The sequence below is a fragment of the Podarcis cretensis genome (assembly GCF_951804945.1).
Source record: "Podarcis cretensis genome assembly, chromosome: 15".
Taxonomy (NCBI): domain Eukaryota; kingdom Metazoa; phylum Chordata; class Lepidosauria; order Squamata; family Lacertidae; genus Podarcis; species Podarcis cretensis.
Genome location: NC_137185.1, coordinates 30,421,728 through 30,433,290, shown reverse-complemented (window position 1 = coordinate 30,433,290; position 11,563 = coordinate 30,421,728). Strand labels below are relative to the sequence as shown.

Here is an 11,563-nt window from a genome sequence, read left to right as displayed (position 1 = left end):
ATCAGAGGCAATGTGTCTCTGTTTCATGGATGCTGGGAGGAAGAAACAAGGCATCTTTCTATCCACTTTTCGAAAGACAATCCTGCGCTAGATGAAGCATTGGTGTGATTCACCGATCTAAGAAAGAAGAGCTCTGTTCCCTTCCCCACTAAAAAAAATAATGCAAAGCAAAGCAAAGCAAAGCAAAAAAAGAAAATGTCTCTGCCTCCCATTGTACAACACATTTTTTAAAATTATTGTAAGCTGTCAATTTTTTCTAGAACATGATGAGAAATAATTAAAGGCTTGAGATATCTTTAGGAAACTCCAAGATTACATTGGTTGAGTGGGCGATTGCTTTGTCCCCTGCCTTCCTCTTCCCAACACATGCCTCTCCTTGTAATGTTAAACTCTGGTTGCTCTGTTACTGACATCTTATATCAACACACACAGTCCTCCTCCCTCCCTCCCTCTTTTTCTTTCTCTCCCTCTCTCTCTCCCCAGAAAAGCTCGTCAAAGCCCTTGGGCTCATGAATAATTCAAGCTGACACGGTGCTTGGTTCAAATTAGTTTGGAGGAAACGCAAAACCTACAGAATGGGCAAGCGTAGGTGGCATTCACAGATGTGCGAATCCCCCCTCCTGATTCCTCCAGCCTCCAGAACTTGCAGATCTCTCCACTTTGTCTGTCCATACCTCTGATTCAATATCGCCCTTCTCGTTGTGTTAGTAATGGGCATGCACCAGACACGAGACAATGGGGTTTTCCTTTGCTTTTCGCTCGCCATCCCCAGATCTCCCAGATGAACAGCTCCATCATTTTTACTGCACGCACACCTACACTGTTTTTGTACAAGACACACATCTCCTCCTGTCTCTTCTTTCTTAGGTAACTTCGGGAATGGATTTGTTAGGAGAGGCAAATTTAACCAAATATTTAGAGCAGTATTGGTGTCAGGGTCTCTCTCCTAAGGATGGGCAACCCCATGCATTCCATCTTGATTCACCTGGGCAAACTCAGTGCCCACCAACCAGAAAATAGCTCAATGAACACAGATGGGTGCATGCTGTGTTCCAAAGACATCATTGGGTCTGGTTCTCTCCATCCATGACTTGCCAACCCCCCATACTTGGTTGCTGAGCTGGTGGTGGCATTCTACTGCTTGGGAGTAGGTTGGATATGGACTTGGTTTTGATTGTCATTCTGCTCAAAGTTGACCATTTGCCATTGGGTGGTAGTGGTGGTGTGTGGGCAGGTGGAAAAAAATGTCTGAAAATCCAGATTAAATGTTACAAGGGGTCAGAGGAAACATCAAGCATTACACATGTGTGTAATGTGTAGGTTTCCCTCCAGACCTTCTATGGACCATTGTTTCTAGCTACCACTGTGCCAGCTTGCATCCACACCATACATTTTAAACGCCCTAATTAAACGTTAGCCCTGCTCCTCAAATTAATTGAGTAGATCAGGACAGGAGAGCTTCTTCACACAGCTTTGGTATAAGACACTTTCTGCTCAGTAATTGAAAGCCAAACTCTCCATAGTTCTCATACAGTTCTGTACTTAAGGGAAATATTTCCTCCTTCCCCTCCACCCCCCATACACACAAATTACTAATTAAGGGACTTGATCCATATTCTAATACCGAATCTCTCTCCAGATTGCTCATCTTCCTGTATCTACAAATTGTATTGCCCAATTTGTCCCATAAAAATGAATGGGACCTTGCCCTGATCTGCATCTATGTTAAAAATATTTTTCTACTATTAAAGCTTTGTTTCGTATATATACTTGAGCTGTACTTCACTGGATGAAAAGACAAACTCTGCTAAAGAAGGAGAATGTGAAATATCTTATACTGGGTGTGTAAGGAGATATTTCCCTGACACAAGGACTGGTTTTTAGTTGCACACAACCTCCACAACAAAAACCTGAGTCGCATGTGGTTTGGCCCTAACCCGCTGTTATTACAAGCTCATTTGGGCACCCCCATTCTGCTCACATGGGAATCGGTGTTATAAGCTCCACCTGGGCTTGCAACAGGGCGTAAATTTCTTTTATGACCTGTGTTCATCGCTTGGAGCAGCGTTTCCCTTCCACTGCAGTTCAGCTTCTGACAAAAAAAAATCCATTATTTGTCTTGCTGTCATCTGTAGTGGAGTTTTACACATTTCATTTCATTATAATTATGTTATTCCACCCCATTCATTTCAGTGCAAAGGAAATGCGATGCAAATAGGTGAGGGAGTCATTATGTGTCATTTGAGGACTGAAAGCAACTACTACTGATTGCATTTGCTGGATTGATTTCTGTTCGAGACATGGCATACATAAGCAAATACCTGCAATTTCCACTCCTATTTCTGTTCTGATAAGAACTTTCCAGCATCCCTAGCTCCACCTTCATGCATTGCTACCTGCATTGCGCTCCAACTCATGGAGAGCAAAGTCGGAAAGGAGGAGCTTGTTGCCATACTCACAGAGCTCCCTGCACATTTTCAAACCCTGCGAGATCAGGATTCTAAATTGCATAAAGGTAAAGGTAAAGGGACCCCTGACCACTGGATCCAGTCGTGGCCGACTCTGGGGTTGCAGCACTCATCTCGCTTTATTGGCCCAGGGAGCTGGTTTACAGCTCCCAGGTCATGTGGCCAGCATGACAAAGCCACTTCTGGTGAACCAGAGCAGCGCACGGAAACGCCGTTTACCTTCCTGCCGGAGTGGTACCTATTTATCTACATGCACTTTGATGTGCTTTCGAACTGCTAGGTTGGCAGGAGCAGGGACCGAGCAACGGGAGCTCACCCCGTCGCGGGGATTTGAACCACCGACCTTCTGATCGGCAAGTCCTAGGCTGTGTGGTTTAACCCACAGCGCCACCCGCATCCCTCTAAATTGCATAGGGGATAGTAATATAGGAGTGGGTGGCAGAACTTAACATGCTTATCCCTGCTTGTTTGTTTCCGTGCAGGATTTAGACACAAGCAGAATGCCTAAATAGGACTACAGTCTTAAGAAATTATCAGTAGTGATGATGTTGTGATAAGATGGTAAAATGGTGACATTTCCAACCATTTCCCCACTTCCCTTTGAGCTCCCCAACCTCATCTTCAGAAGCACAGAGAGCCCGAAGGGTGAGAAGATGAAGCTTAATGAGACAAGTTTTAAAGGTTACTCAGTGTAATAAACCCACACATTTTACTATTGTAACTTTTGAGGCATTTAAAACTTCAGGGCCATCCCAAGATGAGCCGTGTTGGCGCCAGCCTGACCCGCCAATTGCCACTAAGTGTTTTGCCTCTGGCATTATCTGGTTTCTCACATGGTAATGAAAGGTGGTGGAGTTTTCTCCTGCCACGAGGCTTTCTGCAACTCACCCGCCAACATTGCAAGATGAGAAAAGGGTGCCAGAAATAATTATCCATCTAATGGCACTGAGAGATAAATATTCAAACTTCAGTGCAAGGATGACTTAAAGTGAGGATGACTGGTGGCTTTAAAATGTTGGGAACTGTACGTGAGAAACCACTGGCTGAAGGTGGGTGGGATGCTGGCTTCAAAACTGTACCCACTGTGAAGCTTGCTGGTTCATTTTGTTTAGCTTGGATTCATTTCTAGTGCTGTGTCTGGCTTTTGAAGAGCCACTGTGAATTCTGGCTACAATCAATGGTGCCTGGTGCTCATGAGGACTGGTAGGGTCAGAGGCAAGGAGCTCAACAGCAGGTGGCGCCAGAGCCAATGTCAGGCAGCGCCAACTAATTCTAGCATTGTCCTCCCTGCTAAGTTCTACAAGAGCCACACTAAGACTAAGCTCACAAGCAGTGCCACCATACTTACAGCTAATCCAGGAGGAGACAGGGAAATGGGGTCTGGTTGAGGGCAGACAGAGGTTGGTGGGGCAGTGCCCAGTTCACCCCAGTGAGCCAGCCTCCACTGGCTGCAAAAAAAAAATGACTGGGTATGAGGCAGGTGGGACTTGGATTACGCAGGGGTCAGCAAACATTTTCAGCAGGGGGCCAGTCCACTGTCCCTCAGACCTTGTGGGGGGCCAGACTATATTGGGGGGGGGTGAAATGAATGAATTCCTATGCCCCACAAATAACCCAGAGATGCATTTTAAATAAAAGCACACATTCTACTCATGTAAATACACACTGATTCCCGGACCATCCACGGGCCGGATTTAGAAGGCGATTGGGCTGGATCTGGCCCCCAGGCCTTAGTTTGCATACCCATGGATTAGAGGACACAGCCCTAGTAGCACAGAGCTGTGCGTCAGTTGCAAGGGATGTCAACTGAGCCTCCCTCGTGTAAGAGAACATTGACTTTCACTTCCAACAGACTCCTAGAACCTGCAACTAGAAATGGATAAATCTGACATTTTCAGTTTTTTTCAGCTTCTAATTTTTCCAATCTTAAATGCAGTCTGGCACATTTCTGCTTTGCAATTTTTTTAAAAAGTTCCTATTTAAATTCCTCTGCATTTTAGTGTGAATTTCTTCTGATATACAGTACACAAATTTTGTATGCAATTTCACTTAATATATGCATTTTTGCAAGTGTATGTGTCATTTTTTGTTATATATACATGTATATGTAGTTTGCCTAATACAGTCATACCTCTTGTTATGTTTGCTTCATGATACGGTCTTTCAGGTTGCATCCTGCGGCAACCCGGAAGTACTGGAAAGGGTTACTTCAGGGTTTCACCACTCACACATGCGCAGGTGCGCAAAATGACGTCATGCACATGCGCAGAAGCGGCGAATTGCTAGCCGCACATGCGCAGATGCGCAGACATGGGTTGCGTTCCTCTCTGGTTGCAAACGGAGCTCCGGAACGGATCCCGTTCGCAACCAGAGGCACCACTGTATAAGCATTATTGTACACATTATTCAGTGTGAATTTCTAAGGATATGTGAATTTTCGTTTATGTACTGTTTGGGGAAGGGTGAATTAGGTAGACTTGGGTTAAGTTATGAACCAAACTAAATTTATCCCAATTGATCATTGCTTCCTAAAGGGATGGCAAAGCCAGATTTTTTAAGGGGGGGGGACAGAGTGGTGTGGTGATTTCTGTGTTAGACTAGGACCTCTGAGACCAGGGTTCAAATCCCTGCTCAGCCATGAAACTCATTGGGTGACCTGGAGCCACTCACTGTCTCTCAACCTAACCTAACTCACTGGATTGTTGCAAGGATAAAATAGAACCATGTATGCCACCTCGAGTTCCTTGGAGGACAGATAGGATATAAATGCGATAAATAAAATAAAATGTTTAGAGTGTGCTTCAGAGTTGTGAGACTGTAAGCTGTTACAAAGTTTTTTTATACTCCCTCTCGCGTTCTCAAACTGACACTGATAGGAATGCTGTATAACATTTGTGCCGAACTTTCCAACGCAGCTGTCAATCACATTAAAAAGTGATACAGATATATTGATGTGGAAAGTATGCTGAAAGGGAAATAAATTTCAGATTCCAGAGATGTAACTGAACAATCCAGTTTTGTTTGTGTGTCTTTCCCCTCCTTTTGGCTTGATCAAATACTGGAATGACAAAGCTATGCTGCGGGATCAAATGAGGTCAACTGTAGCTTAGAAGTATGTGGTCTGGTAATGCCGAAGCCGACAAGGAAGTCTAGAACAGTGTGATGGGGTAGGGGGCCTTAGGGATGATAATAATAATTTCTCCACTCTATTCCTCTGTGGTTCCACTGGCTTGATCTTCTCCGAGTCCCATCCATGCTGAGCCAGGAGAATTTCTGCAATTTGTTCTCAAACTGGCACCTGCGCAGTTTGACACCACTTTCAGTTCCTTTACAGTTCGTTTGCATCTTCTTAAGGAAGCTTCCTCTTGATTATGAACAGGCAGATGAGTTTACCAAAACACTGCAATGAAGCTACTGGGTTGGGATGTACTCAGAAGCTACTTGTAGGGTGGGAAGGAGCTAGTAATCTAGCTTCCCGGCAGGTGGGTTACTGAGGCTCACTGGGAGGGTGAGGCAGTGAAGAGATCTTGATGGTGCAAACACACCAGCAGAACCAGTCCAGCACTCCTGCTGGTGGAGTTAACAACAACAACAACAACAACAACAACAACAACAACAACAACAACCATTTTTTCTCATGCCCAGGGCAACCCAAACCAGCTTGTTGTTTAGTTGTTTAGTGTTGTCCAACTCTTCATGACCCCATGGACCAGAGCACGCCAGGCCTCCCGCAGTTTGGTCAAACTCATGCTGGTAGCTTCAAGAACACTATCCAACCATCTCATCCTCTGTCATCCCCTTCTCCTTGTGCCCTCCATCTTTCCCAACATCAGGGTCTTTTCCAGGGAGTCTTGTCTTCTCATGAGGTGGCCAAAGTATTGGAGCCTCTGCTTCACGATCTGTCCTTCCAGGGAGCACTCAGGGCTGATTTTCTTAAGAATGGAGAGGTTTGATCTTCTTGCAGTCCAAGAGTCTCCTCCAGCACCATAATTCAAAAGCATCAATTCTTTGGCGATCAGCCTTCTTTATGGTCCAGCTCTCACTTCCATACACCACTACTGGGAAAACCATAGCTTTAACTATACGGACCTTTGCTGGCAAGGTAATGTCTCTGCTTTTTAAGATGCTGTCTAGGTTTGTCATTGCTTTTCTCCCAAGAAGCAGGCATCTTTTAATTTCGTGGCTGCTGTCACCATCTGCAGTGATCATGGAGCCCAAGAAAGTAAAATCTCTCACTGCCTCCATCTCTTCCCCTTCTATTTGCCAGGAGATGATGGGCCCAGTGGCCATGATCTTCGTTTTTTTGATGTTGAGCTTCAGACCATATTTTGCGCTCTCCTCTTTCTCCTCACTGTTTTGCACGTCTCCCTCCCTGTATGCAATAGTGATGTACCTGCTAGGAAACCCCACTCAGTGAGCCATTTTTGATTCATCATCTTAGGTTCTGTTTTCTACATTATTTTTTTTGGGGGGGGGTTGTTGTTGTTGTTTTTCATTTTAAGAAGTCCTCATGAAAATTCACCAACATTTTAGTGCAAATTTCTTTTTATACATATAGTTTTGTATGGCATTTTGCCGAACACACACACATTTGCAAGCAATTTGTTGGGCAGCAATACGTTTCATTTTTGTATATTCTTTTCACTAATAAGCTACATTTCTATGCACACATTATTTACCATATACATATTTTGGACAAATGGCTTTGCAAAATGTGGAGAAGTGCATATTTTGAAGGATAACTGTGTTTCTGTTAGGTAGATTTGCCTTTAACCGGAAACGGGATCAAATTTCTCCTCTGTCCCTCCCTGCTTCTACTCAGGTAGATTCCTATCACAAAGTAGAGGTATGATTTTCCAGGGTTCTGCATTGCAGAGGGACCCTGCATGAATATAGTAGCATAGCTTCACCCTCCAACTTGCAGAGGGACAAGGGCAGAGCTAGTGAAATTATCCCCACAGGGCTGCCCCCATGTCATCTTCCTTCGTTTACGGAATGCCTCGAGAGGGCTCCCATTAAAATTCTTTCTAGGTCATTGCTTCAATGGATACTGGAATTCCAGATTCAGGGTTTTGCATATTCCTTAACTTGTTGGTTTTAAAGCAGAGAGTCTGGCCTACAGGTTTAGTAATGGCTTTCCATGTGATGTCAACGGCTTCTATTGGAAATGTATGCAGACCTTTTTCTTTTTTACCTGAAGGCTTTGTAAGTGATTGACAGTCTCCCTGGTGACTGGAAACTTGTGGAGCTTATCATTGATTCCAGGCAGAACAATTAAGAGCAGAAGGCCTCTAAAATATGTCCACCTACACAGAAAGAAACCTTGCTTTGCATAGGTCTATCATTCATGGTTGGTAGGTAGGTAGGTAGATGATAGGTAGATGATAGATAGAGATAGATAGATGATAGATTAGATAGATAGATGATAGATAGATAGATAGATAGATAGATAGATAGATAGATAGATATAGATATATATAGATGATAGACAGATAGATAGATAGATAGATGATAGATAGATAGATAGATAGATAGATGATAGATAGATAGATAGATAGATAGATAGATAGATAGATGATAGATAGATGATAGATAGATGATAGATAGATAGATAGATGATAGATAGAGAGATAGATAGATATAGATAGATAGATGATAGATAGATGATAGATAGAGATAGATAGATGATAGATAGATAGATGATAGATAGATAGATAGATAGATAGATAGATAGATAGATAGATAGATAGATAGATGATAGATGATAGATAGATAGATGATATAACTATTTTCAGTCAGAAATATGCCTTTCACTGCATTCAGCTCCCCTTAACATGCTATGTACTTGCCTTGCATTAAGCTAAGAAGAACACTGTTAACTTTGAATCTAGCTGCATTATTTCAACACAAGCCTCACGCCTGTTGAGCAAGCAACTGTTGCAAAACTATTTGTGTTTAGGTGTTTTTTTAAAAAAAAAATGCAATTTGTGGGGGTGAAAAGAAAGTGTTTTTTAAAAAATATTTTTATTAATAATTTTAACACACAAACTCTCAAAACATATCATATTCATTATTTTTTTCCTTCCCCCCTTTCAAACCCTCATCCCCCCCAGACTTCCCTCAGCTCCTCTCTCTGATTTCTCAGCACATATTCTCTGCATGTTATAAAATTATACATATCCTGACGTTATCTCTCTATCATGTTATCAGCCAATAAATTTGTGAAAAGAAAGTGTTCTTGAAACAAAGGGGGAAGGAATAACACAAAGAATCTGAGGACAGGGTAATGGTTTCATCGGGTTCTCTCATATAAAAAAAGGAGGGACTTTTTCACAATCGCAGGCGGGTGGCGCTGTGGGTTAAACCACAGAGCCTAGGACTTGCCAATCAGAAGGTCGGTGGTTCAAATCCCCACGACGGAGTGAGCTCCCATTGCTTGGTCATTGTTCCTCCCAACCTAGCAGTTTGAAAGCATGTCAAGTGCAAGTAGATGAATAGGTACTGCTCTGACGGGAAGGTAAACGGTGTTTCTGTGTGCTGCTCTGGTTTGCCAGAAGCGGCTTAGACATGCTGGCCACATGACCCGGAAGCTGTACGCCGGCTCCCTCGGCCAATAAAGCGAGATGAGTGCCGCAACCCCAGAGTCGGTCACAACTGGACCTAATGATCAAGGGTCCCTTTACCTTTAACCACAAGGGAAGTGGGGGCCTGGTCTCACTTAGCCGAGGATGGAACAAGCAGATTTACAGTTCTAGGCAGTAGGTTCTTTTGAGGCAAGAGCTGGTCAGCAGGTCTCACCCAGCCCTAAATGGAGTGCACACTTCATAGAAGCCTAGAAACTTAGAACTGGAAGGGACCCAAGGGTCATCTAGTCCAACCCCCCACAATGCAGGAATCTCAGCTAAATCATCCATGACAGATGGCTATCCAGCCTCTGCTTAAACACATCCAAGGACGGAGAGTCCACAACCTCTCAAAGGAGACTGTTCCACTGTCAAACAGCTCTTACTGTCAGAAAGTTTTTCTGTATGTCTAGTCGGAATCTCCTTTCCTGCAACTTGAAGTCCTACCTTCCAGAGCAGGAGAAAACAAATTTGCTCCATCCACAAGTTTTTGACTTAAAAAAAAAAAAAGATCCCCTGTATCATAAAGGGATGGAAACACTGAAAAGGGGACTAATTCTTCTCAGTTGTGAAAAAAGGTCACCCCCCTAAAATGAAAAGTTGTAAATCACCATATATGTAACATTACTCCTCAATGAAAATGACTTGCAGAACTTGTCAGAAATATTGAAACCTTAAAAAAAGCATTGTGGGTATTGGAGAATCACTGGAAGCAGCAGCCACCCATATTCCGGATACCAAGAAGTAAACCCTCCCTTCAGATATCAAGGAGATGAAGAAGTACACAACTTTTAGAAGACATCTGAAGGCAGCCCTGTATCAAGAAGTTTTTAATGCTTAATATTTTACTGTGTTTTTATATATGCTGTAAGCTGCCCAGAGTGGTTGGGGAAACCCAACCAGATGGACGGGGTATAAATAATAAAATTTTTGTTGTTGTTGTTGTTGTTGTTGTTCAGAACGCATAACTTGATGCGGGAACTTTATGGTGCTTGCAGCAGAAACCAATATTTATTATGGTCACAGACCAGAAATACACAAAGACAAACTCCAACCTCAATTTATTCTAAGCAATAAGAAGTGATATACAACGTACAAAACATTGTACAAGTATTTGAAAAATTGCAAGCTCTATTTTTCCTGTATTGCAATACATAATTACAATTATTATGTATAATTACATGATACATTACACATTTACATATACAAAAAATTATTCATTGATTTTTGGGGGGTGACCTTTTTTCAAACGATTTGGAAATGACAGTTCATTCCTTTGTTTTTAGGCAAAAGTTTGTCTAACTAAACTACAGGAACATGAGGTTGTAAAAAAGTTATAACACACTCTCTTAAGGGGTCTCATTTCTCAGCTGTCACCACTCGGAAGGAGGAGGTGGGCTCTCATTCACTGGGGTTATTTAATCAAAGATTGTACAGCCATCTCTCAGATCTGCTGTAGCTGGATTTGATACGTTAAATAAAAAATTGGTTAGCTTATAGTACACATGCACAGACAGACACACATAAATATCAGATTTAAAAAGCTTGAAAGCTTAGACCCACCACCCATTCTGTCTCATTCACATCTCACTAGCATTGCTTAAAATGGGGAAGTAAAACACATGAGTCCCATTTGTAATGGGATAAGGGGTTGCTTGTGCGTAAGCGCCAAACCGCTCCAAGCTGAGTAGTTGGCTTAAAACTTTCCCTGACCGGACAGCCCTTACTTCGTGGCTGTCTTAATCACTGGCAGAATCCGTCAGTGGGCGTTTCCTGAATTTCTTCCAACATAAAAGCTCCTTGACAGTGAGTCTCCGCCTAGATTCCCTGCGCGACAGCTTTCTGCGCAGAGTGGGCGTCCCAAGGGGAGGTCCTGAGCTCTCTCCACTGGTCTCGCTGGAAGCGCCCCTGAGCCTTCCCTCCGACGCCCCCTCCTCCTCTCCTTCCTCAGCAGAAGCTCTCCTTCTCTCCCTGCTGGTTCCCTCTCCAGCGTCTGGGAGCCTTGCCACCACCCTGGGCTCCGATGGCAGTTCCCTGACACCATTAGTAAATAAAAATAACAATTCTTTACTTATGCAGTGGTACCTTGGTTCTCTAACTTAATCCCTTCCGGGAGTCCATTTCACTCCCGAAACCGTTCGAAAACCAAGGTGCGGCTTACGACTGGCTGCAGGAGCTTCCTGCACTCAAGCAGAAGCCACATCAGACGTTCGGCTTCCGAAAAATGTTCGCAAATGAGAACACTTACTTCCGGGTTTGCGGCATTCGGGAGCCAATTTGTTCGGGAGCCAAGTCGCTCGACAACCAAGGTACCACTGTAGTTAAAAGAATGGCTTTGGTTTCTAACTCTACATCACTGGAGGATGTTCCATGGATGGGGAGAGGGAGAGCAGGAGGAAGGGTTGGAGTTTAGGTGTTTTGTGGGAAACCATAAAAGTGTATTTTCCCTATCAGTCACAGCCCTACCTTCTA

At 43.4% G+C, this 11,563-nt stretch overlaps 1 long non-coding RNA gene across 1 annotated transcript in view; it reads left to right on the top strand.

The window, feature by feature from the left end:
• The first annotated feature begins 1,738 nt into the window (after positions 1-1,738).
• The window catches only part of LOC307204030, a 35,961-nt gene continuing 26,136 nt past the window's right edge, over positions 1,739-11,563 (top strand). Inside the window, exon 1 of the long non-coding RNA XR_013833471.1 lies at positions 1,739-1,841. This is a non-coding gene — a long non-coding RNA (uncharacterized lncRNA). The remainder of the gene's footprint in view (positions 1,842-11,563) is intronic.